This window comes from Anas platyrhynchos, chromosome 9, assembly GCF_047663525.1.
Source record: "Anas platyrhynchos isolate ZD024472 breed Pekin duck chromosome 9, IASCAAS_PekinDuck_T2T, whole genome shotgun sequence".
Classification (NCBI taxonomy): Eukaryota; Metazoa; Chordata; class Aves; order Anseriformes; family Anatidae; genus Anas; species Anas platyrhynchos.
The window spans coordinates 10,729,944-10,744,634 of NC_092595.1; the positions used below are offsets into that span (position 1 = coordinate 10,729,944).

The 14,691-nt window shown below is 51.7% G+C and overlaps 1 protein-coding gene across 24 annotated transcripts in view; it reads left to right on the forward strand.

Moving 5' to 3' along the window:
* Window positions 1–14,691, forward strand: part of LPP (LIM domain containing preferred translocation partner in lipoma) — a 381,390-nt gene that overhangs the window by 57,481 nt on the left and 309,218 nt on the right. For 19 of the 24 annotated variants that reach the window (XM_038183924.1, XM_038183916.1, XM_072042613.1 and 16 more), the window contains one exon: window positions 14,395–14,500. The gene's annotated coding sequence lies outside the window, so the exon portion shown is untranslated. Of the gene's footprint in view, window positions 1–11,191; window positions 11,291–14,177; window positions 14,312–14,394; window positions 14,501–14,691 lie in introns of those variants that run through there. The other 5 variants (XM_072042607.1, XM_072042608.1, XM_038183913.2 and 2 more) reach the window with 2 other exon arrangements.

The following is a 14,691-nucleotide window of genomic DNA, read 5'->3' on the forward strand; positions in this document are numbered from 1 at the left end:
AGTGAAGTTGGGAGTCTCACATCATCCCTGACACTGAAATCCAAGAGAAAGAAGCCGGTTAGACCAGGGTCACTTGCTTTAGGTTGCAGTCATAACTGATAATCAGAGAAAAACGGCTGAAAAGAATTGTTTGTAATTATAGACTGAGTTTAGCATCCTTTTCACCCAGCTCTGGAGATTGCCCTGAACTGCTCAGTGCAGTTACATCTATCTTTACTGTCCATCTCCCTCATCTCTTCTGCTTTTATCTTCCTCTTACATGTTATCATCATCCTTGACTGGGGGCAAGGGCTGTACGTACTGTGGGGGTCTCAAAGTGCCTGGCTTAGGATGGGAGCTGGGCTTTGCCCCTGGCGTTTGGAAACCAGGGCAGTTTAATCAGTTGGATCTGAAATGGGAAGTCCAGAAATAAACCACAAAAATGGTCAAGGTCCAGGTGATGTTTATGTATAATAAGGTATTTCAAGGAATATAATAGGGATAATGGAGACTTCAGATCATCTGCTGTACGTTTCTCAGTGGCTTGTTTTCCAACATACAATAAAAGTGCCATTTTTAAGGTAGTTTAGGCTTCCTCTAGAGCTGTAGTGCTTCTCGTCCAACAGACTATTTTCTGGGAGAGCTGCCTGTTACAATGCCTTGTTCTGCCTTCCCTAGCGCAGTTCCACCCTGGTGTGCTCACAGAGGCTCCTCTTCTTTCCCGACTTCCCGGGGATGTGCGGAGCTGCATCTTTGCCATTTAAGGAGGGCTTGGTGAGCCTTCTGCAGAGTCAGTCTGAAATTCAAGTGCGTGAGTAATCCAGCTGAACTCTCTGCAGCTACTTGTGTGCCTAATGATAAGCAAGGGTTTAAGTACGTTCCTGAACCCAAATCCTAATTTGCTTCAAATGCAGACAGGGAAGAAACAAAGGGCAGAAGTGTTAAAAGTCAGCTCGGGAGATGTCTGGCTTGGTTTCTTCTGGAATAATTCTGTAGCATGCAGACTGGCAGTAGCCTTGTTGCAATAGACACCCTCACACGGTGCAGGAGATCACGCTGTGAATGAGGCAGACAAGTTGCAAACCTCCAATAGTGGCATTAAGCAGTGAATTGTGAGTCAGAAGAGTATCTCAGAGGCTAGGAATGACACCTTGCATCTCTGTGCTACTGTAGGGGTGAGGGCAGTGTCCTTGGCACATAACGCCTCTTCCACTGTCTCCCTTGGCCTACGAGAACTGGGAGTGAGGCCAGAGCAGCAGGTGAGCTTCAAGCAATACCAGTGAGCGTGCCTTTCCAAGGCACTCCACCCACCCAGGTATTTGTAGTGTCCAGGGCAAAGGATGGCAGCTGATGAAGTGCCTCAGCTCCTCGTTGTGTTGCTCCTGGCACAGCGTATTTTACTCTGCTGCGTGGGAGAGCTGCGAACTCGGGGTGTGTGTGGAGGCTGTGGAAATCAGTGGAGAGCTGGAGAAGGAGCTACGAGAGCAGTGCTTGCTTCCTTACGTTACGACACATGGGGATCCCTGCAGGGCATCTTCATTTCTGAGTTATTCTGCATGAAGTTAGCTCCCATCCCCACACTGCACTCAGGATAGATACGTGCCATTACGTGATTTCCCCACCCCCTTTTTAGTTTTGTTTTATAAATATGTGTCTTGCTGATGTCCCACCTCGGCTGGGGTCAGGACGCTCCCAGGGGTGTCGTACCCATACCCGCACCGCTCATTCCCTGCCTGCTGGAGTTTCATCTATGCAGTAGCCCAAGCCTTTGATCTGTGTGCGCCCATGTTTTGTGCCTGGGGTGGTGTTTTAGCCCTTGCGTTGTGCTGTTACGTGCAAGAAGTGTGAAAGTGATCTGCTCGCTCCAACGTTGCTGTGTTGAGGGCCGCTGTCTGCCCCCACCTCAGCTGCTCGCCATACCTTGAAGGTAAATTGCAGTGAAACAGGAGCAACCTTAGGTGCTTTTCTTTTTTTTTTTTTTTTCAACAGCTCTTGATGAATTTCCCATGTCTCAGATGGTTTGATTCATACCTGGTTAGGGGTGTGCCCTACTCCATGGGTGGAACTGGATGTACAAAGGTAGCTGTGCGTTATCAGGCAGCCCCACGTTGGATCATCTGGTCTAGTTCCAGCTGTTTTGGTGACTGCACCTTTTAGGACAGGAATATTTTCTGTTCATTTTAGTTGTGCGCGCTCTACCTGCCATGTGATGAATGGAAACGGTTCCAGATGCTCTCGATCCCCAGAGCCAGACCAGGCCTATCCATCTGGTGAATGACACCAGTAATTGTGGGCATGGTGTTGGCATTTTCCAGCGTTCCCCATTACCCTTCTCTTTATTTTTGCTTCCATGTTCCACGATTACTCTTGTCTCGTGTTGTCCATGTCTCTACCTATGAAGGTGGCATCTTGGGTGAGGCTGTTGGTGATGGTACCCATAGGAGAGCAGTGAGCCTGCTGGAAACCTCCTGAAGCTGAGCAGAGGCTGTGCCCACAGAGCAGCGTGGGGGTCGGGGAGCTCCAGCCCCGGGAGGTGACGACAACCCAGAGAGTGCTGAGAGAAGAGCAGAGCAATTGGCTTGGGGACAGAGAGCCTGATGGTGAAGGAAGATGAAAAGGATGTAAAAAAGTGTGTGTTAGCAGAATGTGACTAAGATGGAGACCTGATAAGTATTGAAATGTATCTGCGGAGGAAAGGAGAGCGGTAGCTGCTGGCAGAGCAGAGCTCTGTGCCTGGGACTTGCAGCTTGGTACAGAGCACTTCTGAGTCACAGGAATATAAGGCTCCTGTAGCCCTGCCATCACAAACAATTACCGTGTGTAATCCTTTTTGCAAAGTTGCTCAGGTCTATCAGAAACGTGGCTGTGCTCTCCTCTCTTCTTCCCGGGGAGCTTGTCTCCCTCAGTGATCTTTATCCTGGCTTTTGAGCTGTGCAGCTCCTCCGTTCATTCCTCAGCGCTGAGTCACAGGAGGTTTTTGTGGGAGGGAGGGACACCCATGAGAAACGTGTAACTCGATGCAAAGTCCCTTGCCACGAGGAATCTGGGTGGCTGATCTGCTACAGAGCGGCCTGGTGGAGCCCACTGGAGACCTGTGGGGCTGTGGGTCTGTGTGACCTGCAGCCCTGGGACTCCAGGGGGTGGAGTGGAGGCTGGAGGTAATGTGGGTTTCTCCTGCAAAGGTCAACCCATATGACATTTGGGGGTTCCTGGTGGAGCTGTCATATGTCAGCTCATTTACAATATTCACTTGTGCAATTGGATGGGGGTGAAGTAGAGGAGGGGATCAACAGGGCTCGCTTAAACTACCTGTGATGGAAAGCAGGCTGTGAGCTCTAGGAGAACCTCGTGCCTCTATCCTGGCTCCAGAAAGGGAGATCTGGCAGGGGAGATAGGGCCGTATGTGCAAATACAGCCTGTGGGTTTAGGTCCTGGTCCAGCATTCACATCCATAAATAGGTCAGCCCCTTCCTTACGATAGCATTTGTGTGCACTCTGCAAACACGAACCAGCTAATCCCAGCAGATGTTCGGCAGCATGGTGAGCCCAGAAGGAAGTTGAATATCATCGTGCTTTGCTAGAGAGGTGCCCAGGGTTCAAGGAGCACCTGCTTGAGGAGCACATCTGGGCCAGGATGGTTTTGGGGCTGTGTGGGCTCAGCTTTGCATAGCACCTGCCCCCGTTACATCGCGGCTATGTGCAGGCTAAGCATGTCCCCACTGACATCGAAGGCACAACTTTCTTCAGCTTTTGGGGGGAGAGATGGGATTTAGACCTATGTTTACATGTGCACACTTCATTAAAACCCCAAGAAAAGGAGGTGGTGGTGGATTTTGTTTGCTGCCCGCCGTTCTCCACGTGCTGATGTGTCCAGCTCATGGTTGGTGCAGTGTGAAGGCTCAGTGTTCGTGGCTAGCCTGATGCCTTTGCTCTCCTCCCTCTCCTTCCCCAAGCAGAAACGTTTAGGTTTGAGATCCGTGACACCCCATCAGCAGCCAGTGATAACACTGAGCACCTGATTTTTATTTATTTATTTTTTTCTGGGTGCTTTGAAAGATGATCAGAATGGTTTAGACTTTGGGCTTTCTCGCTCAAAAAGGGCCAAGGATTTCACTCGCTTCTCCTGGCTTCTCTTTTGTGCTCTGGCTTGATTGCTGCCCCGATTTCCAGGCAGAGTTATAATTATAAGGCTGCTGAGCCGAGGGGGAGGCAGCAATAGGATAGGTCTGGATTAAATAAATAAACCAAGGACTTTTTGCAGGTATGTCCTTGCTCAGATCCTTGTCAGTCCCTGTTAAAAATGCATCACAGCTTGGGGTACCGGCATGTGCTTCTGTCTTCTCGGTTAAAGCTTCACAGAGGCTCCTCAGGACACTTTCTGCCGTTCAGCATCCCAAGGAGAAGCCTCTGGTGTCTTCTTCTAGCACGCAGGCCATGGGCAGCTCTTCTGTCATCATCCTGAACCTGCTCCTGGTGCTCCCTGTGTGCCAGGCGCGTGCATCTGACTCGCCCCGTGCTTTCTGCCGCCGCTGCCCGGCCTTTTTGTCTGCATTGGTTTAATTGAGTGAGGCGCTCGCGGGAGAAGCCATTCATTCCCCTGGTAACTGTGCTCGACAATCAGAAGTTATTCTGGGGGTGAAGGACTGGTACAGATTTGTTTTCCTTGGCTGCAGCTCCGTAGCCCCTAATAGTTTCTCACCAATATGAACCGAGAGTGACTTGGTTTGAGGCTAATTAAAAGCCAAAAGGGTCTGCAGCCCTCTCCAAAATAATTACCGTCCTGGGTGAATGGGAGGAATCTCCGCTTGCTTCCCGTTTGTTTCCAGCCCCCTCCCTTTTGCCACTGTACTCTCACGTTGGCCCTGATGTGCTGTTGGAGCAGCTGTGAGTTCGTGGTTGACCCCTTTCTCTGCTGAAATTTTGGCTTTTGGACAAATAGACAAATTTTGGACAAATAGGGTAAATACAGCAAAAGGATGGGGATGTTTTATGAAGCCCAGTAGTTACTTTTGGGGGGTGTGTTTGGTTGGTGGGAAGCTACTGAGAGCAGCAGAGAGGTGTGCGTGCACCCCGTGTGCAGGAGCACGTTTTGTCCTGACTTTTTTATGGGTTAGAAAACAAAAAAACCCGCTGTTTTGACTGTGCCTGTGCGCTCATTACCAGGAACTCTGAATGCAGCAGCTGGAGTTCCTAGACAGCTCGGTTTCTCTCAGTAATGGGTTTCAGACACATATTAGCTTGGATTCCTGCATTGTTCAGGGCTGGTGATGCAGTGAAAGGTGTCCTCTCCTCCCGGGTGCTCCGTGTGTGCGTGGCACCCATCCTGTCACCACCGGGGCTGGGACTGCCGCGGGCAGGAGGGCAGAGCCCTCTTCCTTCCAGGTGTCCCCAGAAGTGCTCGTGCTTCTCCAGCGCCCCGTAGCTCTATATGGGAACGGACAAAGGTCTCCACATCCCATGCCCAGGGGTTGGGCGGGCTCAGCTCCCCCTGCAGCTCCTCAGGGGCACGTCCACCCTGTGCCTGGTGCTGGCTGCCCGTGGTCCCCTCCACAGCTTTTCCACGTGGGGCACAAAACCATCCCGAGCCCTCTTCATCCTGGAGCTGCAAGGAGCAGCAGAGCTGCTGCTGTGGCTCCTTCATCCACCAGTTTCCCGAGGCGCTCTCTGCCCATGCCCTGAGGAACATTTTTTAATGCAGATGGAGTGCCCTGTTTTAATTGACTAAGAAAAAAGCACACGGAGGGGGGGGGGGGTGAACTCATGACCTTGAGATAAATGGTTTCTTATTGAGTCCCCGGGCCCCTCAGCCGCCCCCTCTTCTGAGAGCGGCGCAGTTTAATCAAAGGTCAGGGGTTTTGTCTTCTTTGAGAGCCTCAGCAAAAGAGGGCCGGGCGGCTGAACTCTCCTCGCTCCGCCGTGACTGCAGTCATTCTTGCCCTGTCAAGTTCCCATTGAGCTCGCCCTGCTTGTTTTCTGTTCCTGGATGACGCCTCTGTTGACCTTCTCTGGTCCCTGTGAATGCTGATAAAGGCTCGGTGATGGAGTCAGCTGTGTTTCTGAGGGATGTAACTGGATATACGGCGGCTACGAGCGAGCGGCTCATGCAAGGCTGCTGGTAGCCTCCGCAGCGTGCAGCCTCGCTGGTTTGGGAGGAAATTGTCCTCCCTGGCCAGCTCTGCCCCCAGAGGAGTCTCCTGTTTCGGGTGGTATCACCCAGTGCTGCATGCACGGCTCTCCGAGGTACCTTTCTCCCCATCATTTTATGCCCTGTGGTTCCTTCTCGGGTGGCAATCAAGCACGTGGCCGTGACTCTTGTGATGGGAGCAGTGTGAATCTTTCTCCTCTTCTCCTTCCTCCCTCCCTCCTGAGTGCAGTTTTTAACTCTCCTCGAGCCTGGTGTGGAGCTGGCCAAAAAAAATCCCGAAACAGTTGGTTTGTGAGCTTACAAGCCAGCTTCGGTGCCAGCAGTGAGGTTCCCACTGCCGAGCTGAGCGCGGTGCAGTCGGAGGAGGTGAGGACAGGGCTGGCCGCGGCGTTGCTCTGCCTGCTGCCCTCGTGAATTGCAGCAGCGGGACGGAGGAGGGTGAGGAGACTTTCCCTGGTCTCAGAGCTTTCCGTACCTCGGCGTGGTGCTGCACCCACACGCTGCAGCTGGCCTGTCAGACAAATAGGCCAAAATACAGTGCTCAGGGCAGCAGGCTGGAGGATTTCGTGTGGCAAAGCTGTGGAAGAACGTAAAGAAATGGGAGTCAAGAAAACGTGGTGCTGAGAAACTGTCAGGTACCGGGCAGGTGTGATCTCTGCCTCTGAGCACTAAGGAGGTCCATTGAGGGTGTTTAACTGATAACTTCGCCATTCTGCAAAGCAGGAGCTTCTTTCCTTCCATGAAGAAACACAGAAAAATAAGTTGCTCTGGTCCAAGGGTACGATTGCTACAGCCACTGTTGGTGCCAGGCAAAAAACGAAGGAACTGCAGCACAAGTCCAGCGTATTGACTTCTCCAGATCAAGGTAAAATGGCACCGAGTGGCAGAAGACTTCTTATTTTCAGGTTTTAAGCAGAAAAAGGTTGTTTGTTTTTTTTTGAGCTGCGTGCCATCCCAGCAGCAGGTGACCACGTTGAGTGGAGATGGATGGGCGCCTGACAGCTCCGCCGTGGGACGGCGCTCACGATGGTGCTGAGCTGGGGATTAGGTTCGTGTTTCCTTTCCATTGTAACGCCACTGCCTCGGTTGAGCCCCTGCTGTTTTAGGACCAGGGATGTCTTGTGGCACCTTATTTTAGTCGTCAGCACCAGGCTGAGGCTCGGGCACCCTGCACGTGGTGGGAGCGATGCTCAGGTGTCCTCTGGGGGAGGCAAGGGGCAGCGGCAGCGCACCCCTCACTGGTCCTCCCCGACCCCAGGGAGGAAAAGTGAGTGACCTGGCTTCTGGCTGACGTCAGGGTAATTTAGGAACTAACTCAGCTTTCTAATACCTTTTCTTGGTCTCATTCCCCATCTGGAATGGAAGTAATGGGACTTTCTTGTTCGGAAGGTGGACGCGTGCACAGGCATCCGTGTTCCTCCCAGTTTTGAAAAGTGGTAAGAGCAGTTATTAGGGCTTGTCAGAACATCTCCAGAATTTTTTATCTATATTTGGTATAAATGACTCTTTTCTGAAAATGGAGTTTTCTGTGGGAAGCACCAGCCTGCAACTCAGTTCTCCTTTTGCAGAGGAAAAAGGCACTTTTTCATTTTATTCTTCCATTTGTGATGGTAACAACATTTGCTGAAAACAGAAATGTTTTCATGAAAAGTGGTCGGTGGTAAGGCTGCTCCCCTCGGCTGGCTGATTGCCACACTTCCACGTTAACCTTTGCCTCCCTGCCCCCATTGTTTTTTCCTCTGTTTTTGAAGAAATTCTTGTCCTCAGCCTCAATCCAGCTGTTCAGAGAGAGGAGCAGTGGAGCAGCTTTTTCATTCGAGGCCCCCTCTGAAGGTATTAGTTGCGAGTCCGAAACTAAGATATAAAAATGAAAGAAAATAATGAACACTTAGGCATCCTTGGAGATGGAGGTGAGAAGGGGATGGACATTTCTAAAGCAGATGGAGAGATTTTCTTGTCCTGGATGATTGTTCTTATTTAACCATCGCGATGGATTACGATGCTTTTGGAGAGATCTGGCTGGGCCAAGCGGACGTGTGAGCAGGGAATCCCGTTTACTGGCAGGTGTCTGTTGCTGTTTTCAAATGACCTGGCAGAAATTGGGTAAAACAGAAGCTTTGAACCACGAAGACTGTCTTGTAGGCTCAAAGTTTCAAAGGTTTAATTTACAAAGGGTTTTAAGACGAGCAGTGAGAGAGCCCACCTCTGCGTCAAGGGTTTTGTCGTGGCAGAACCCAAGCAGACCTGGGTGAAGGTAACCCTTCCCCTCAAATTCTTGCCATTTAAAACCCAAATGGATTAAAGGAGATGTTACTTTATAATACAACTGAACTTCTTCTCCATTTCCATTGAGATGTGACACCATTAGACTGAGCAAGCGTGCACAGAAATGCCATCTCTGCTCTAGATCTCAGCTTAAGCGTGGGCTGCTGGAGACCCAGGGCTGGGACTGGGGAGAGCCAGAGGCCTTCATGGCCCCATGACTTGGGGTGCAGCACTTCTTCTCTGCTCCCCCGTGCTCTTCTTGGTCACTGTTGGTCTGTTTTTCTTTACCAAGTGTCTTAAGACTCGGGAATCGTGTTAGGGCAGCGTTCTGCCTTGTGAGTCCGGCCGTTCCTCAGGGAAAAAAATGACATTTTTGGGGGTTTTGAATTGCAAAACATTATGCTTTGTTTGAAACCCCGGCTCTGTGGTGCTCCGATACTGCATGCGAACTGGAAAGCAAAATCAATTACCCTTCTTTGATCGAGAAGCCGGGGTGCATTCGAGTGAGAAAGTGAAACTGCCCCCCTCTTGCTCCAGGTCGCTGCAACCAGCCTCAGTGAAACGCAGCCAGCAAACGGGGCCTGTGCGTGTGTGTGTGTGCTGGGGGGAGATCAGTGAAGCTGCTCTGAAAATCTTCCGCTTCCAGTAGACTGGGGGAGTGTGAACAGCGTGAGGCCGGCAGCCTGAGCCTGAAAATCCAGGGTCCGATCCTGGTGTCGATTACAGAGCCGTAAATCACGGGCAGCGCCGCTGGCAGCCGCGGGGAGCTGCTGAAAGGTCACTGCAGAATGGGACCCGCGGGCTTTCTGGCATGGGCACGCTGATTCCTCTCATTCCTTAGCCACCCTGCTTTCCTGGCCATCCTTCTCAGCGCTTTGTGCAGTCAAAAGGCGAGGGATGTGACATGGCTGCTGCTGGAGCTGGGTTCCTCCTCCACTGCTGTCCAGTTGCTGCAGCTGAGAGCCGCTGGGGAGGCTCCTGGGTGCTGCAGGTAGGGCTCTCACAGCTTCCTCGGCCACTGCTCCAATATGTTGTGCCCCAAATAATTTTTCATGTATTTAAATACAGCAATCGCTGTCTGGAGAGGCCGGATCCCACCCCACCAGCGCTGCCAGGCCCAAAGGAGCACGCTGGAGCAGTCTCTGCCTCTTCCCCTTTCACCTCTGCTCCTTTTTTCCGCTTGTTTTTGATCTCATTTTATGAACCCAAGGACAAACCTGAAAATCAGGTGTGACAGCAAAGATAAAGGTGAGTCACCTGGCCCCGAAGCCAGCTGTGCCACCGCTCTAGGAAACGGGGACTCCTGCAGGGTGGTGACCGAAGGCCAGGCTCTGCTGCCCTGTGGTGTGCAGGGCTGCTGGTGAGCTGGCTCTTCGATCCAAGCTAACTTCACCCATCACAGCTGATGCTGCAGGTCCGTGCTGTGGCTGACGCCAGGGTTGGACCAGGACTTCGGAAGCGCTAAGTCCCCTTACGGCCAATTTTGACACGCGGGGTTGTGGTGGGTTGGAGAACAGCTCAGCGCTGAGGACAACGAGCAAGGGGTGTGTGCTTCCTCGCAGATCGAAACTCTGCATTCGTGTAGCATGCTTGCTGCTTTACATCAGCATGGGATCTGGCCTCCAAAAAAGAAAAACCAGCAGCCCGGTGTGCTGGTTGGTGCTGCTTGTATCGATGGCTTTCTGAGCAGGTGCTGCTGCTGGCAGTGCTGGAGAGCCGCAGCACGGAGGAAATGCGTCTCCGGCTTTTGTTATTTTGCATGATCTTTGTATTAGATAACTCCAGCAATGTTCTTCTGAATTGAACAGTTTCATAAATGAAGCCTGAGAAGCACAGAAACAAACACAGAAAGCTGGTAGGGATCCTGCAGGCAGTAGTGTCCTGGTACAGCAAGATAGGTCCGTGTCTCGGAGCAGCTGTGTTCATATGCATGAGCTGCCCATGCACATAAGCTGAATTTGAAGTCAGGCTGGGACTCTAAGCTCAGGTTTGCATAGAAGGGGTCTGATTTTCCTAAGTGTGCAGTGTGTGGGAAGCTCGGTGATGGTCAGAAGCGCTGAGGATCAGGGCTGCTTGTAGCAGAGGAAATAGCTCGAGATTTCTGAATTGAGGACTTTGGCCAGCAGAAAACAAATATTGGCACAGTGTGGGAAAGGCATAAAAATACATATGTCAAAACGGTGCAGGCTTTTAAGTGTTTTTCACTTAAAATGAAAAGGTCAGATTGAATGGGGTTGTCAGCTGGGGACCTGCACGTGCACCTGCCAGTCAGACACGAGCGGACCCTTGTCAGCCCGTGCTGATGGCTGACTCCCTGAGAACTTGTTGGTGCTTGAAAACTGGCGACTGGAACAGCTAAAACTACAATTTTCCTTGTAGCATTCAGGCTGAGACATGTGTTCCTCGTTGGGGTGGGAATGAGAGCTTCCCAGCGCGAGGCTGCTTTATCCCAGTTTAACTGGCGTTCACTGGTGGGCTTCTGCAAGTTACAGCCCTATTGATTTAAGGGAAAAAAAGAAAAGAAAAAGAAAGAATGGAGCTCTGAGTATTTGTAAGACTTACAAGTGTAAACCAGATTTAAAGGTGAATGCAAGTTTCAACCAGTCAGGAAAAACATCTGCCATTCAGCCAGGCTGCTGGATGAGAAATGTAATTAGCACTTAAAGAAATTATTTTAACGGCTAAGATTTTCTCTTAAAGGGATTGGTGGTTCTTGTTGCTTCAATTACCAAGTGACCACTGCTATGTTATGCTGGAGATGCCTTTTCTTCCAAAAATGCTGACTGTATTTCTCTGAACCAGCTTTCTTGCAGAGGTTTCAAGCTGTCCGTTTCTGACAAACCCGAAGAATAACAGAAAACTCAAAACACATCGGAGAATCACCATTTAAATTCAGGCATTGTAAGCTACTGCTTTTCGTTGTGATTTAAATCAGCAAACAGGAAATGTTGCTTTACATACTGGTGCTTTACATTAATGGCTTTTCTTATCGGGAGCTGTTGATTCTCGCCGTCGATAACACGGCATCAGTGCTATCAGGCAGGGCGAGCAGGCTGCTGCTGCTCGTCGCGTCCTTCAGGATTTGAGTAAGATCTCAACCTTTCACCTAATTCTCCTTTTGGCCTGGGATGGCTTTTATGACTTCTGAATCGCCTTCTCAGCTTTTGGCGAGCTGTACCTTAAACTTAACTAGTTGGAAAGAAACAAACGAAGAAAACAATCTGTTGTGAGAGGCGTCGCTCTCAGTGAATTCCGGTCCCAGCGCTTTGTTCCGAGACTGCTCGGTGCTTTGAATGGGATGGCTGATCCCCGCTGTTCAGCTTTTGGCTTTAAATTACTTTTAAATGATAAATTGCTTGTTGAAATGCTTCAGGGTGCATTAAAATAAGTGGTCTGCACTGCACTAAGCACAAAAATGAGGATGCACACGCACGCACGTATGTGTGGACGGCCTCGAAGTCCCGGTGGCTGCGGCTGTGATCCGAAGGCACGAGCGGTGTGCTGAGCCCTGCCGGGGGGGAGCTGGGTGGTGTGAGGCTGTGTTACCAGAGAGACTTCCCCGCTCTTACCTCTTGCACGGCCACGATAGCAATCTGGGCTTTCTCAGTGCAGGATTAAAATCAGAATCAGCCGCACGCTGGCTGCTGAGCATCTGTTGCAGCGAGCTGGAAAAGCACCTGAACATTTCCCACTGAGGTTGTAGGGGGAGGTTGTGTGAAACCCAGAGGGGCCTCCTTGGGGCTGGGCTGTGGATGTATTTCCCTGAGGACTCCAGCGGAGCAAAGACTTGTGCTGGAATCGATGGCAATAACGTGGGTGTGTTTGCATGATGTGCTTGTTCATCTTTCCCTACCTAAGCCAAAAGGGAATGAGCATGGCCGAGAGGAGGCCTGTGGAGCCATGGCAGGGAGAGGGGCAGACCCTTTTTTTGGGGCAGGGTGATGTTCCCACCAGCTTGCCTGGGACACGGGTGGCCACGACCTCGGGAGAGATGAGGCCAGACAGGGAGCGGGTTTGCTGCCAAGCTGCTGTGCTCCTTGCTGCGTACAAGCAGTCTGGGGAGAGCAGCTTGGGGCATGGGGTCCTCGAGCCCTGAGAAACATTCTCCACGAAGAAATGCTTGTTGAGATCACGTCCTGGAGATCTCTGGTTTGGAGGTGACCTCATGGCTTCGTGGCTTGTGGTGCAACACTTGGGCAGCTCTGCCGGCTGCCCAGGTCTTGTTTGGGGTCACAGACGGAGGAGTTTGGTGGACCAGCTCAGGTGGGTACCGCTGTGCTGGCCAGGAGGGGTGGGTGCCTGGCACCAGCGGGTTGCTGCCTGCCCTGGGGATGGCACCCATGGGTCCTGCTCGCCTTGCAGGACCCGGTCACAAGCTGACAGGGGCAGCCAGCGCGGAGAGAAAAGCCAGGCGGATGTGGCTCAGTTAGCTGAGGCTGCCAGAGTCCTGTAAACGCTCTTATAAACATCTCGTGAGCTAAACTTGATGAAAAGCGAGCCTGAGCCAAGGTCTTTTACACACAGGTTGGGTCCCAAGAATATTGCCTTACCTGGAGCTCCCAGAGGTGCTGTTGTGAATTGAATTGAAACAGGGCTGGAACCAGAGGGGAATGTTGTTGTCTTCTGCCTTTGCAGATAAGACTGAAGGGCACTTTGCCAGGAGCCTGTGGGAAGGACCTAAATTGTATATAACTCTACATCATTTTAAAATGAAAAGTAAACATGCAGAACCATAATATTTGCTTGTACTTGTCTCCTCCGTGATGGATGAAGAGAAATTGCTCTTTGGCTGAGTTCAGCAGCAATAAAACCTCGCAGTAACTCATCTTCATCCCCAGCCTGTGGTGAGTGGGAGACAGCATTGCGATCGCCGGTTGAATTTGTCCTCACTGCACCTGAAGGCAGCTCCGAGGGTCTTGGGGGCTTGAATACCTGGTCTGTCCACACCTGGGTCCTGCGGGGAGTCAGTCGGGGCTGGGCACCAGCCAAGCATCAGTGGGATGGAGCTGGGGAGGTGCTGATGGGGCCAGGGTAGACCCCAACGTGCTCTTATGGTGTTGGAGAGGTGAGGGTTGTGTGTCCCTCGCAGCTCCTGTAGCATCAGGCATGATGTGCGGTGACAAGGGGCTGGTGGCAGGGGCAGGATGCCATCCTACCGGGTGACAGGCCAGGGAGACCGGGGCTGTGAGCTGCACCTGGTGTTGTGCAATTCCCTGGTTATAGATCTGTGGGCTCAATGCATCCTCACGAGCAGTGCAGGTAAAACAAACGCAAGCCCGAACCCAGCGTTTCCATCGTTACGGCAGCAAACAGCAACAGCTTTTTGTGCTGTGGTGGTGACGAGGCGAGCCTGTGCTCGTCACGAGCAGAGATAGGGACGTGGGGGTGTCGGGGCTGTGGCTGGGATGGGATGCTGGGCGGGAGGCAGGAAGGAGTGTGACATGCAGATGCTGTGCAGCTCCTCGGGATGCGCCCGGCAGCGTCCTGGCGTGACACTTGATATGTGTAGGATGCTGGTTGTGTGGTCGGGCTGATAACGGGCTGGTCCCTCTGGTCTGCCTGCATCTCCTGCACAGGGAGAAACAGCGTCAGCTTGGTCAAAACAGAAAATCCTGTAAGCTTCAAAACCAAATAAATGAAGCCTCGTAGCTCCATTGTCTTGCCCCAAGCCACAGTGACTAAGGACAGAGTCACCTGTTCTCATATTCTGTGCCTCGTTTTATGTCCCCCTCACATCCGTATCTTTACAAATAGTCATATTTTGTTGTATTCCTAGTGTGACACCTTAATGCTTGGTGATTTGGGGTCGAAATGCTCGCTTACACAGGGTGCGCAGAGCAGCTGCTGTAAAACAGCCCAGAAGCACGGAGGCTCCTGTCGAAGAAAGCTGGGGAGGAAAACGCTCCGTTTCCCAGAAGCTGTGTGGGTTAAGCTGCAAGTTTTGGTGCAGAGCTGTCGGGAAGCCCATCCAGCGTGCATCACATGGAAACTCTTTCTCTTCGCAGGGCTGGGAAAGAAACCCAAAGTCGTGACTCCGGCAGCACCCCGCGTGTCTCCAACAGCCCCGCGCTGAGTTCATCCCACCAGCAAAGCTGTGCAGTGCGAGAGCCGGTACGTAAACACTTCTCACAGGCACGAGGGGAGTGGAAGGAGTTGCAGCTTTTCTAGCAGTAGCACCTTGCTGCGACTCTCATCTAGGGGACCAAAAAAAGCTCCTAAATGAGTGTGGAAGGGGGTTGGGATAACCGGGAAACAGATGAAATGGTAACTCCCTTGTGCTGCTTGCACAAAGGGACCTCGGA